This window comes from Callospermophilus lateralis, chromosome 6, assembly GCF_048772815.1.
Source record: "Callospermophilus lateralis isolate mCalLat2 chromosome 6, mCalLat2.hap1, whole genome shotgun sequence".
In the NCBI taxonomy this organism is placed as follows: domain Eukaryota; kingdom Metazoa; phylum Chordata; class Mammalia; order Rodentia; family Sciuridae; genus Callospermophilus; species Callospermophilus lateralis.
This window is the reverse complement of record NC_135310.1, coordinates 53,773,063-53,785,863: the sequence shown is the minus strand read 5'-3', so window position 1 is coordinate 53,785,863 and position 12,801 is coordinate 53,773,063. Positions and strand designations below refer to the sequence as shown.

At 41.3% G+C, this 12,801-nt stretch overlaps 1 protein-coding gene across 2 annotated transcripts in view; it reads right to left on the bottom strand.

The window, feature by feature from the left end:
- Positions 1-12,801, bottom strand: part of Fyn (FYN proto-oncogene, Src family tyrosine kinase) — a 201,057-nt gene that overhangs the window by 176,311 nt on the left and 11,945 nt on the right. The window lies entirely within an intron of this gene.

Sequence of the window (12,801 nt, the reverse complement as noted above, 5' to 3'; positions counted from 1 at the left end):
GTTATCTGTGTTGGGCACATTAAAAACAAGTCTTCCAAGGTCTTACTCGACTTACCCATTGACTTAACTCTCTCTCTAGGGGCCCATATATGCCCCACTTCCTGTCTCACTGTGGGTGAGCCTTACTGTCAAACCAGCCTTCTTGAGACGGCCTCTGTTTTCCATCAGCTGGGGTTCCTTTCTGCCGGAGGTTTGCCAACCCACCAGATTGAACCCACTTATCCACGGAACTCTAGGCCCAGATTACTTAGAACCTTATGACAGTCTCCTGGCAAGGCTGAGCTGATTCTGAGGATACCCATGTCCACTTCATGTCATCTTTAAAGTGCCAGAGGCAGGATGTCAGATTTCCAGTTTGTTCATACACTTTGCCTCAATCTGCCGATATTATGATACATCGTTTATCACTTGAAATTTTAGCTGTTTCAATAAAGCTTCAGTATCTAAGGGGAATAATATAAATGGTTGAATGGAGTTATGTTGAAAACAATATATGAAGGCAAAGTGTGAAGTCTGAGTTGTAGAACCTGAAATTTTAAAAAGGCGGAAACAATTTATCCTGTTGTAGTTGAGATGCTTAAGTTCCTTTCAGTATGCTTCTCAGCATTTTTCTTCCTGGCCTATGGTTTTAAACACCCCCATTATAAATTATTATCCCCATCAAAAGCACCCCCACACACACACGAGAATTTTTACACTATTTGAAAAGATGTATAATTAATAGTAACATCTTTGTTTAGTTTAATCAAAGATGACTCAGAATGAAGGAAAGAAAAACTGACCATGAGGAAGAGAATTAGAAACTCATATATTGTTCTCTGAAGATAGGTATTCAAATCATGAACTCGATGCAGACAAGCAAGAAACCACTATGGAGGTCAGAGGGAGAGAATGTACTAATAAGCATGCCTCGATAGCCGTACCTTAGCAACCCGCCTCTTCTGGCTTCTGAGACATGCTATCCTGCACTAACCAAGGAGACACCACAATATATGACCTTTCATCTGGCTAACTCACCAGGGTGCTGGATGCTGCGGTGTTGTACAAAACAGAAATTCTCTTTGTCCAGAAATTTAATTTGTCTCCCTATAACCAGAGAAAAGCAATTCAGCACTGAGAACTTTTCACCAAAGGGAACATATTTACAGTGGAAGTTTGACTTCCCTTCTTGAACATTCTTATGTAGGTTAGGAGAGCTGTTCTGATTTATAGGTCACAACAAGAAGTTTTCTGTTTGCAAAGTGAAAGACTCCTTCATCTGCCTCAGAAAAAACACTTGAAGAATCCTTATCATTTTCCAGGGTAGAAAAGAAACTTGCGTATTGCCTATCTTATGCATATCACACAATTGCAGCAACTCAGGATGCCAGAGTCTCTAGGCTCTGAAGGAATGAGCCTTTGCTCCACAGTACTTCAGCAACTGGTATCAGTAGGAAAACTGGCAGTCCATTGGGAGCTGCTGGCTCACTACCACACACAGTCTTATTCTCCACACATGTATATAGCACCATCCAATTTATTTTTCAGGCGTATTAAATAGATGAGTTAACTAACAAAGACAATGTATGCATCATCCTGTAGCCATAAACTGAAAGAGGGACACCATAGCTTTAACATGAACAACTTTCAAGCAAGACTGCTTGAGATATTTTCAGGCACCAGTTCCATTGTTTCAAGGAGGACAAGAACAGATAAAATGAATTTCCTAAAAGTAAAATTTACATGGCAATCCCATTTGGAATGAATAGTGGCACTGGCTTTTAAAACCATACATACTGCCAGGTACTATGGCGCATACCTGTAATCCCAACAGCTCAGGAGGATGAGGCAGGAGGATTAGGCAGGGGGATTCTGAGTTCAAAGGAGGATCGTGAATTCAAAGCCAGCCTCAGCAACTTAGGTCCTGAGCAACTTGGCAAGACCCTGTCTCTAAATAGAATATAAGAATGGACTGGGGATATTACTCAGTGGTTACACAGCACTGGATTCAATCCCCAGCACCAAACAAACAACAATACCAACAACAACAACAAAAACATAACTTTATTAAGTAAAAGGTATTTCTGAAAAATTGAGAATAAATTTTAGCTATCAAATGTTTAAGTGAAATACTTTTTATTTAAATGACTCTTTTTAAAAAATCATTTCTTCAGAAAATTGACCAATTATTCTGATTTATCTATATTCTGATTCTAAGTTTTATGTTTTATATTTCCAAGACTGAAGGATAGATAGGCTCCTCCAACTCCCTGTGTTAGCACATGTGTGTAGACAGAGCCACGCATATACAGTTATACAGACATTATAAACAGTTGCCTTCCTATTCAACTCTGGGCTTTGGAACATTAGAGCATTTTTCGTGCTTTTATTTTTCCTGCTAATGTTTCATTTGGCAAACAATGAACATAACCCAGATACTACAGTGAAAAGGCTGATCATAAATGCTACAAATGTTTGATCAACTGCAGGAATTGAAGTCAAAGGACAAGACCCTGCCCAAAAGTGAATTAATCCCAACTATTTAGATCAAATCAACCTCCCACTTTGGAGGAAGATATAAGTTCTCTAAAAATAAAACTGGGAAGTCCTCAACTTTGAATTCTCTTCTGACATAGTTATTCTTCCAGCCTCCCTGCTCTCCTAAATGCCCACAGCAGATCGTCCCACAGACCTTACAAAAGGATGGCACAGGCAGAGAGAGCAACCAGATGGTCAAAGGAGCACTGGTCACGTGAATGACAGTGAATGACAACCGACTTGGTAGTACTACAGGACAGAGTGGTGGCTAAGTGCATGGCAGTAGGCTGCAGGGGGAAAGGTAGGAAACTGAGACAGAGGTCAGATTGTGACAGACGTTGTAGGCCAGCTGAGAAGTTGCCAGAGGTAGAAGCAAACTTTTGCATGGTACTTCTGTAATTTGAATCTGTGTCTATTGCAATGAGGGGCAGGAAAAGAGACACAGCCTCCAGCATATGCCTGGCACGGGCTAAGTGTTGTCATTCCAATCTCGCCAACCCTGTTCGGTAAGTATAATTTTCTCCTCATCAGCCTTCAGTGCCCAGCTCACAATCATCTTTTCACTGTTTTCCTTGCCCACACTTGTGTACAGAATTAACTTTCCCCTCTGCTGTGTTCTTCCTATACTTTATGTGGGGCCTGTTTCATTGCCTCCCTGTTAGAACTGCTAGCTCTCCAGGGGCCAGGATGGCCCTAACCACTGTGCCCATAACACGCAGGAGCTGGTGAGGAAGGGGTGACAAGTGAAGTGGGTGAAGGGGTGACAAGGGGCAGTGACAGAGTGGCTCATGATTCTATATTAAATCAACGGAGCCCATTCCTTCCTGCATTACGAGGTGGTGTGCGTGTATTGGATGGGTGGAGACCAAGCGTATAAATGCAGAGCCGGACTACATCTCACACACAACATGCCCTTAACCAGAAGATGACCTTCTTCTTCAAATTCCATCTTGGGCCTTTAGCTTCAAAATAAATGATAGAGATGAAATCTGGAATTTTTACTTTAATATTAACCAGCAATTCTTGTTATTTAAAAAATGTGATTGAGAAACTGAAATTCAATACATCTTGGTCATAATCACATCTCATACATGAATCATTGTTCAGGGTTTTGCTTGATTATTGAAAAAAAATGGGAGATGGAAAAAAATAAGATATGCCTTCTTCTTGCCATAGTATATTCTCTGTTACAAATTCAACCTCTTCTACTACTTACAAAAGATTTAAAATATTCATTGACCTGCCAAAAAACATCTGCACGTTACTGGACACATCTTCGTCTTCACATAGTTACATCTGAATGGTTTCTTTCTGCTCCAGGGATCATAGCTCTATTCAATCACAACTAAAGTGGGAACCTCAGAACTGTACGTGGTGTGATGTCAGTGGCGAATGAGGATAAAATAGCCATTTGATAGCAATTTCCTTATCAAGCCTGTCAACAGAGACAAGTGTTCCTTCGGTTATTCTTAACTTAGGATCCAAAGCACAAAAAAGACCAGGCAGGGCCAGACGCTGCTATAATCCCAAAGAAAGCTGAGACACATACAGAGCATACACAGAAATTCCTCAATGCTCTCTGGTAAAGGGGAGGCCCCTGGCTCTCTGCCTGAAGCCCAGGAACAGGCCCACTTTCACAGTGGGCTCTCCCAGGCCAGTGCAGCTGCAGACAGGCACGCAGTGTGTGGGACCATCCATGTTCAAGGTCACCACAATTGCCTGTGCACCCCACAGCTGGATCAAGCCCCAGAGACAGGGCCCAGCTCAGACAAGGCTCTTTGTTGTGAGACATTTCTCGTTGCCCTGTTTCCCCAGGAAAAAGGCATTTTCCTCTAGCCATTCATCCTGGCCCCAGACTACCTCTTTCTCCAGAGTCCTCCTGCACACAGAAAACTAAAGATGTTAGAGATGGTGGCCCTGCAACCTCTTCTCCTGCTTGCCCCCCAGGTGAAGCAGTAAGTGCATGTTTCAAACAGCAAGGAAAGCAGGGCAGCAATAAGGCCAGCGCAAGACGATGCCACCCCAGGGGCGTCTTTAGCACACTTTCATCCAGGGGAGAGTCTAGTCTGGTAAAGGACAGCAAAGGTGTCAGAAGATACCCTTGTGTGTCCCACACAGGGAGGGCAGCTCAGAGCTCAGTCAATGCTGTATGTGCTCTCGTTCTTAATGACATAAATATTCACTTTGCCTCCTAAACAGGAGTTTTCAATACATCTCATTGAAAACTTACAAGATATGAAACCTAGGTTATGCCAGAGCTTCTCCTTTTTAGCCACTGTTTCTCTGCACATGTAAAAGTTAGATTTATGGCCAGCACCTCTGTCTAGCACACTGTGATGGGAAGCGCACACACAGCTTCTGATGGAGGCAACCAGTGCAGTTCACTGCAGGGCCTATTTTAATTAGGAAGGGACAAAATGTAGACTCTACCACCTAAGGATGCCCCTCACCACTCACCTCTAAAGTATTCTCTAAAAAAAGAATTCTGGTCCACAGTCAGGCTGGGAAACCAAGTTCAATCCCCAGCTTTGCTACTTATGAGTTCTGTGACTGGGTGGCAAGGGATGCAGCAAGGGTTACGTGTCAAAAAACCCATAGGGGTCAGGGAGGTAACGCTAGCAAAAGCAAAGCAGGTGAGCTGAGGCAGGATGGCTGAAGAGCCCAGCCCCCTTCTAAAAGGACAGTCACACGCTGCCTGAGCAGACTGCTGTCACTACAGAAGGCACGTTCACTTTTGCCAAACCTGCCATTTTTTTTTTTTCAAGAGAAGCTAGAAACCCTGGTTTTTATATAAAAATGCTCTATTTAAAACTGTGTGTTTACATTTTTAAAATGTGCCATGCAAATCATAATGCCTATGCCTTTTCTGTTAAAGAAACTGATTGCTATCTGCTCAACTCCTGGGGGGTTATTTAGGAACACAAAAGTTTTTATTGTCATAAAAACAAGATAATGCAAATACATTCCAATTCACAAAGAGGGGTGGCAAGTTCCTTTTGTTTATTTTTTAAAACCAGGATTGACACCTACAGGGTTTGGTACTTTGTAGAAATATTGAAAAGTATACTTGAGCACATTAGCTTCTTTAAAAAAGAAGAAAGAAGAAGAAAGAAGAAAGAAGAAGAAAGAAGAAGGAGGAGGAGGAGGAGGAGGAGGAGGAGGAAGAGGAGAAGAAGAAGAAGAGGTAAACTGTAGTAGACTTGGAGAATGGGGATGTGACAACTGGTGATCCCAGATCAAACAGTGGAGTGAAAGGCTGCTTGGAATGGCTTCAATTGCTATCAAATGCCATGTGGAGACAGGTAATGTAATAATCCTCTGTGGTAAAAGGCAGCAGAGAAGTAGGGTACTAGCCAGAGGAGAGTGGGTGGGGGTGAAGAGAGTATATCATTAAGAGAGATAAAATGACACGTGCATTCATTACATGATTATCACATTAAAGCAAACAGACAAAAAAAAACCCCAAGTGCCACCTAAAAAAATTGTGTCAGCAAAATACTAAATAGTGTTGGTGCAGTAAAAATTTTATTAGATGGAGTTCAGAAGCTGAGATCCAGTTATTCAGGTTTTTCTAAACAAGAAGTCAGAAAAAGAAAAGGGGTGGGAGAAGGAAAAAAATGAAAAATCTTTACTACAACACACACTGCCCCACATTTTACACTGTGCCATTTCTGTATTTGTCCTTTTTAGCCTACTTCTCTCACAGTCTCTCTTTGCTGAAATACATTAGTTGCCATGGAAACGATGTCATAGTGTGTAAAACCATTTACTGTCCTTGGAAAGGCATTCATGATAAAACTGAGCAGTAGCATGTTTTGAAAAGAGAAGCAACAGAAAGCCGTTATGCCAGAACACGGAGTCTCAAAATCACGACTTCAAAGTAATCCTTTACCACCACCACCCTGTGTCCCTGAGAGCTTTTTGCCTTTCAGTTTCCCCCAATTATCCAGAGGCACACCTTACCTAGTTATGTAGGCCAGATGTGCTTAAAACAAAGTCTCTGATCCGATGCTGATGAAAACAATAGACTCCCTATAATTCATGCTTCCTTCCATGCGGTGGGGAGGGGCTAGAAGACTATAGAATCAGAACGGTCATGTGCATCACAAGACCTCTGCTAATGGAGAAGACCTGGTCCTGGAATACATTTTGCTCTCTTAACTTCGTGATCAGAGACAGAAATAATATTTGGGACCTAGAGATTTGGACCTGAATTTCCTTAGTCCTAGGAATTAGCAAGACACACCCTCTCTTCAACTCTAAGTAAGTCGCATTCATTTCATCAAGTAAACAACCTGAGCAACTCTCTCATGAGCCAGAGTGACAGAGAAAACAGTCAGGTAGCTGTCCCTGGAAGCTTATTATTCAGAAGGGGGCAGCTGGCCAAAGGCAAGGGCACAGAGGGCCCCTTGGGCCACGGTGGAGCACCAGACCTGATTTCAACTGCGATAGGAAGATGCTGAGGGAAGTGATGTAATCTATTTTTAAAAGCTCCCTCGGCCACTGTGGGAAGTAGAATCGGATGGGGCAAGAGTAGAGAAGGACAGAGCAGCATGGTTGCGGGAATAATACAGTCTGGATGAAAGAGGAGGACATACAGCAGATGGAGCAGTGTAGTCTAACTCGGGTGAGTGTGCACCCTCCCTTGTCTGTGACAGTGCTCATCCCCTCCTGCTGCCCCAGCAGTCTGTCAGAGTAAGCATTTGTCCAGGATGTTTCACGTTGTAAACCAAGTATTACTATTAGGTGCATGAAAACACACCAGGAGTGAGTTTTGTAACCTTTACTTCACAGTTGCAGCTTCTGCTATGGTCTTGCATATCCGTGAGACAACTCTATGGCAAAGGGAATTTACCTTAACACGTGATTAAATCTGAAAGATGACCGAGGGCCATCCATCTTTTTTCCTGTCCTTTTCCTGTCTTGGTGTAACACCTCCTTTTCAATTGCAACACACAGAATGTTCACCGATACAACAAAGAGCACTTGGACGTGAGCAATCTAGAAAAGCTAACTACACCAGTTTGGGCAGTGAGAGAAATATTCTGCATTGCTACTCCCCCTCATTGGCTGTCACTGTGCTGGGACCCATGGCGAGCCTGAGAGGTACAGAACACCAAGTCAGAAGGGTGAAAGGGAAGCACAGAATTCTATACATGAAAAGTGTACATGAAATATTTGCAGGAAATAGACCTGCTAAAGATCTTTCAAGGAATTGTCTGAATGCCCTCATTACAGTGTTTTTCTCATTTATTGAATGGTTATATTATTTTATTTTTGCAATATCCTTTTTTTTTTTTTTTTTTTTGGTGCTGCTAGACAAGTCACACCACAGACCCCAATTTTGTTTTTCAAGAAAGTTGACAATACATGTTATTTAGCACAGAATGCTTGTTGATATTGACTAACCACCATGGGAGCCACAGGGGTGTTCCTGACTCACAAATCTGCTACAGAGGCATCAGCACATGTTAATAGCTATTGTATTAAGACAGTGCTGATGACAACTTGTTCTTAATTGGTTCTGCTATCCCACCAGGTGTGGTGGTGGTGCATTCTTGTAATCCCAGTGACTCAGGAGGCTGAGGGAGGAGGACTGCAAGTTGGAGGCCTAGCTTCTGCAACTTAGTGAGAGACCCTGTCTCAAAATTTTCAAATAGATAGGTAGATAGATGAGTAAATAAATAAAAGGGCTGGGGATTTAGCTCAATGATAAGCACCCCTAGGTTCAATACTCAGTTCCACATAAATTGATTTAGATTACTTTTGACAGGGTGTGTGTGTGTGTGTGTGTGTAAAGTATCTGTAATGTATCAGCTTCATTAGCAGAAAAAAAAAAAAAAAAAAAAAAACAACCTTATAAACAACTCAATGATTCCAATGTTATGGTAGAATCATCAGGTATAAATAGTTTAAAAAACTATTTCATGGAGTCAAAAGAAAATTTGGAGAAGTTTATCCTGTCACATGTGAAACAGCTCCTGTTATTGTAAACATGCTGTAAATTGTACAAAGTTCAACACAGAAGATGAAATTACTTGTTTTTGCAGTGATGATACACATAAAAATTTTGTGATGTTAAAAATAATGTTCTTTGGTGCTGGAGTTGTAGCTCAGTGGTAGAGTGCTTGCCTAGCATGTGTGAGGCACTAGGTTTAATTCTTGGCACTGCATATAAACAGATGAATAAAATAAAAGTCCATCAACATCTATAAAACTTTTTTTTTAAATAATGTTCTTACTTTTCAAGAAACCTATGGAGCAGAAAGTGACTTAGAATTTGGGGTGGCACATGCATAATTCATAACTGCATTCAAGCCAGGTAGATATAGCCTCCCAAACATGAAAGAAAATTGTAGATGTAGAAATTGACAAACTGTATCATATATGTCCAGTCAGAAAAACTGAACCTACAAAATTTTTGTGACAAAGCCAATGTTCAGTGCAAAAAATACTTCAGCACAGCAGTACATGCCTCCCTTTGCCACCTGTTATCCATCATCACCTGGGTTGTGTTTGAGAACCCACTCTCTAAATTGACCTAGGTGTGCATTAACACTATAGGCAAGTCTTCTGAAGTTTGGGTGCATTCTGTTCCAAACCAGTTGGAAATCTTTGATCGAAGCAATGAATGAAGCACAAAAATAGTCTAGCTTTTGAAGACGTTGCAGTTATTGAAAACAAGGCTTGTGAACAGAAGATGTTGAAATTCATCCCAATGAAAGCAAAGGAAGGAGGAACTGAACACATTAAATGATAAGACTTGAATACTACCCAAGATTTAATTCTGAAATTATACTATGATGTTTTGTAACATCTTGACTCATGGCAATCTTTTGATGGTGCTCCTAGATTTAATTGGATACATTTATGGTCTTTACCAGAATGGGGTGAAATTGAGAAGGCCCATGATTTTATATCATCTACATCTGACAAAACATTCAAAAAGATCATACATCAATTTATTTCCTAAGTTTTGTCTTGTAAAAACATTTGTTGAAGAAAAGAATTCTAAATGAAGGGGAAAGACCTGTGAAAATATGAACAAAATATTTACACATTTCACTCTAAAAAAAAAAAAAAAATTGTCTCGGAAGAGCCCCTACTTAGCAAAATTGCTCTGAGCTTACCAGGGACTTTACATCTGCAGAAAGAGCTATTTTCTCAATTAGAAATACTGTGGTATACACATAAATGCTAACTGGAAGTATTAACTTCAAATACTAACTATAAACAACTCTAAAGGGATCACAGGCAACTTCATAAGAAAATTAAAAACAATTTATTCTTCATGAAAAGTATCAGTAAAATGCATACTAGAGACAAGGCTACAAAAACCAGGGTGAGTAAATTATGTAGCAAAAAATAATTACTATCTTATGTTTCTGCAAATGCTCAGATAAGTGATACAAAAGACTTTTATCTCTAATGTGTATAAACATGTTTTTTAACTCTTAATAATTTTGATTTTAAATAGATTTTGAATAGGAGTATTTCACAGGTCCAAACTATTTTTTTTTTAAATCTGCCAGTTCATAAATCAGCATTTAAAAAAATTCTATTATTTTATCTATGCAGGAACACCTCCTGATTTACATTATGGCCCCATTTCCACCTCCCTTCATTACCACTGACAGACAAGGGAAAACATGAGATGCATTTATGTTTTGAGATTTGCTCAGTACCACGGTAATAATCTTCTGGTAGGAAAATATATAAACAGTGTCTCAATAGGCAGCTCCCCACCACACCCCCAACAAAGGCATGCTTTGAAAGCAGGCCTAAAGATTTCCCTTCTAAAATTACTAGGTATTTCCAGGAACAGCAGGTTTTGAAAGACATCTTCTTAAATGTAGCATCAACCTTGTATGAATGTCAGAGAGAGATGAAATGTAATTAAAAAGAGTTTTCCCCCTCTCTCATTTGAGTGTTCTGGTAAGTACGTATGAATTATACTTGGAAATGAATCCTTTCATAAACTGGCGCTTTATTTAGTACATGGGGATTGAATAAAAACAAAGAGCATTTCCCCTTGTATTTAGGAGCATATTTCTAGTCTTCACCCTGTTACCTTTAAAATAGGAAATGAAGAATTCAGACACAATAAAAATTCTTCTTTGGCCTCTATCATGGCAGGCAGTGAGTTTATTCACTGATAAAGGCCCTGAAACTCTAATGTTTTCCACTCACCGGAGGCCCGCAGGGAACCAAGGTACTTCCTTGCAATGCACTGGGAAGAACTGCCACCTGCAAACAATGGGCAGCCAGAATCCCCACCAATATCCCTATAATACTCTTTGAAACATCAGGTAGGCAGCTTTGCCCTCCAAGAGGACAGAACTTCTCACGTCCAAAATAAGCTTAATACAGGTATACTAAACCATGAATTACTCAAAGGAAAAGCATAAGTAAATCTGCCCCCAAAGAGATAAAAATATAGCCCAAATGCAGCCCAAATGTGCACTTACTGCGTGAAGACCTGTGAAATGGTTGAAATGGTTGAATCTCAATGGTTGAATTCAATTTGCTTATGGTAGAAAGACAATAATGTCTTCTCTTCAGAGTTAAACCTTCAATTGCTTCAGGCAAGTAGTCAAATTACTCACTTCCAATGCCCCTCAGGGCTGTTCCTTTCCCTTTCCCTTCTCACCCATGGGGACTACTACAGACCAGGTAGTAATGGAGACAGTGTCTGGCTCAAGTGCTGCCCTCCAAGCCCTCAGTGGCCTCTGTGGGATGTGCTGTCCCACTGTCTTTGTGTGTAGGCTGACTACTGATGTAGCCGGTCACCACCTCCTAAGGGCTCAGGTATCTGTGGCCATGACCCCTGCTGGTCTCCAGTGGTGAGGTCAGCATGCTGCCTTCCACACCCTCTCCATTTTGATCTCTGGCTCTTCAGCATCTCCATGTTCCCCAACCTGACAAGTTGGACTACTGAGATTTCCCCTAGGCCACCACATACAGGTTCTGGGAAACCCAAAGGGGACACTATACTGGGGCCTGCTTCTGCCTAACAATGCCCCACTGCAGGGCGCACTGCAAGGTGGTTTCCTTCCAGAATTCCTGACAGGATGCAAGGTACAAGTGCCCTTTGCGTTGGGGGCTTCTTTCAGCCTCTTGGAGTTTCTAACATCTCACTTATCTCTCAAGCTGAAGTCCAGGAACTGGGGCATTGGATCTCAGTGACCCACCCATTTCTTCAGTCTAGAATCTCTGCAAGTTCCTCCCACTAACTCAGGAAGGGCTTCTCTCCTTCCTGGACAAAGAGAAACTATCCTGCAGCCTCCCTCCTGTTCATAGCTAAGTGTGCAGGACATGCCATCCCCTTCTGCGATCTGGTTCTCTGGAATCCACAAGTCATTTTTTTTTTTTTTTCCTAACAAAGCCTGCCTCTTAAATGAAGGCAGGGCTAACTGGTCTCTGAAACATGCTCGAAGGGCCTATTTTGAACGTCAAAAACTGAACAATGTCTTCTTTGTCCTTGGCCATGTTCTGGTCTGCCCCTGAAGTAATAGAATCTTTAACCTCAATGGGGAAGACTCCCTGGGTGATAAGAATTAGGAGGAAGGGAAAGTAAATTGAATACCAGTTCAAAATATTATTCCCACTAAACCAGCTGCTCATGATGCAAGGTCTCGGAGGTCCAGAACATTCATCCAGGATTTAAAAGCAAGCAAACAAAACAAAACAAAAAAAGCACCAAAAACAGGCTGACATGTCCTTCTTCCAGAAGGCATCATTTATACATGTTTAACTAACGGCAAAAGGACTGATGGCTTTCCATTCTTGAATTCTTTACATCTGATATCCTTGATCCATACAGATACTTCCCTGTGGAACTCCTTCCTTCAGGGGCCTTGTCGTCTTTGTCTCTCCTTCTAAACCTGCTGTGTTCACTCAACACATCCCTGAGACCTCAAACCCTTCCTTTCTTATCTGTTCACTCAGTCCTTCCTTACCTTATCTTACACCAGGGCTATTCAGCCTTGATCCCTACTTTCAGCTAATTCAGCTGATGTTTTCTTCAGTCTTTGAGAACATCCTACTCACTTGACTAATTGAGTCAATTCTTCACTCTAGGTCACCACAAGGTCAGATTTTCCATTCCCAAGGGACAAGCATTACCAAATTGGGCTAAGGGGAACCATTAAAAACCTGCAGATTCCAATCAGATCTAAATCCAGAACGTGTTTTATTCTATCTATTAACACCCATCCTATAGTTTTGTGCTTGTTTGAATCTTTTCTAGATTCTCTAAGCCCCTTCTGTCCATTATGCCATCTC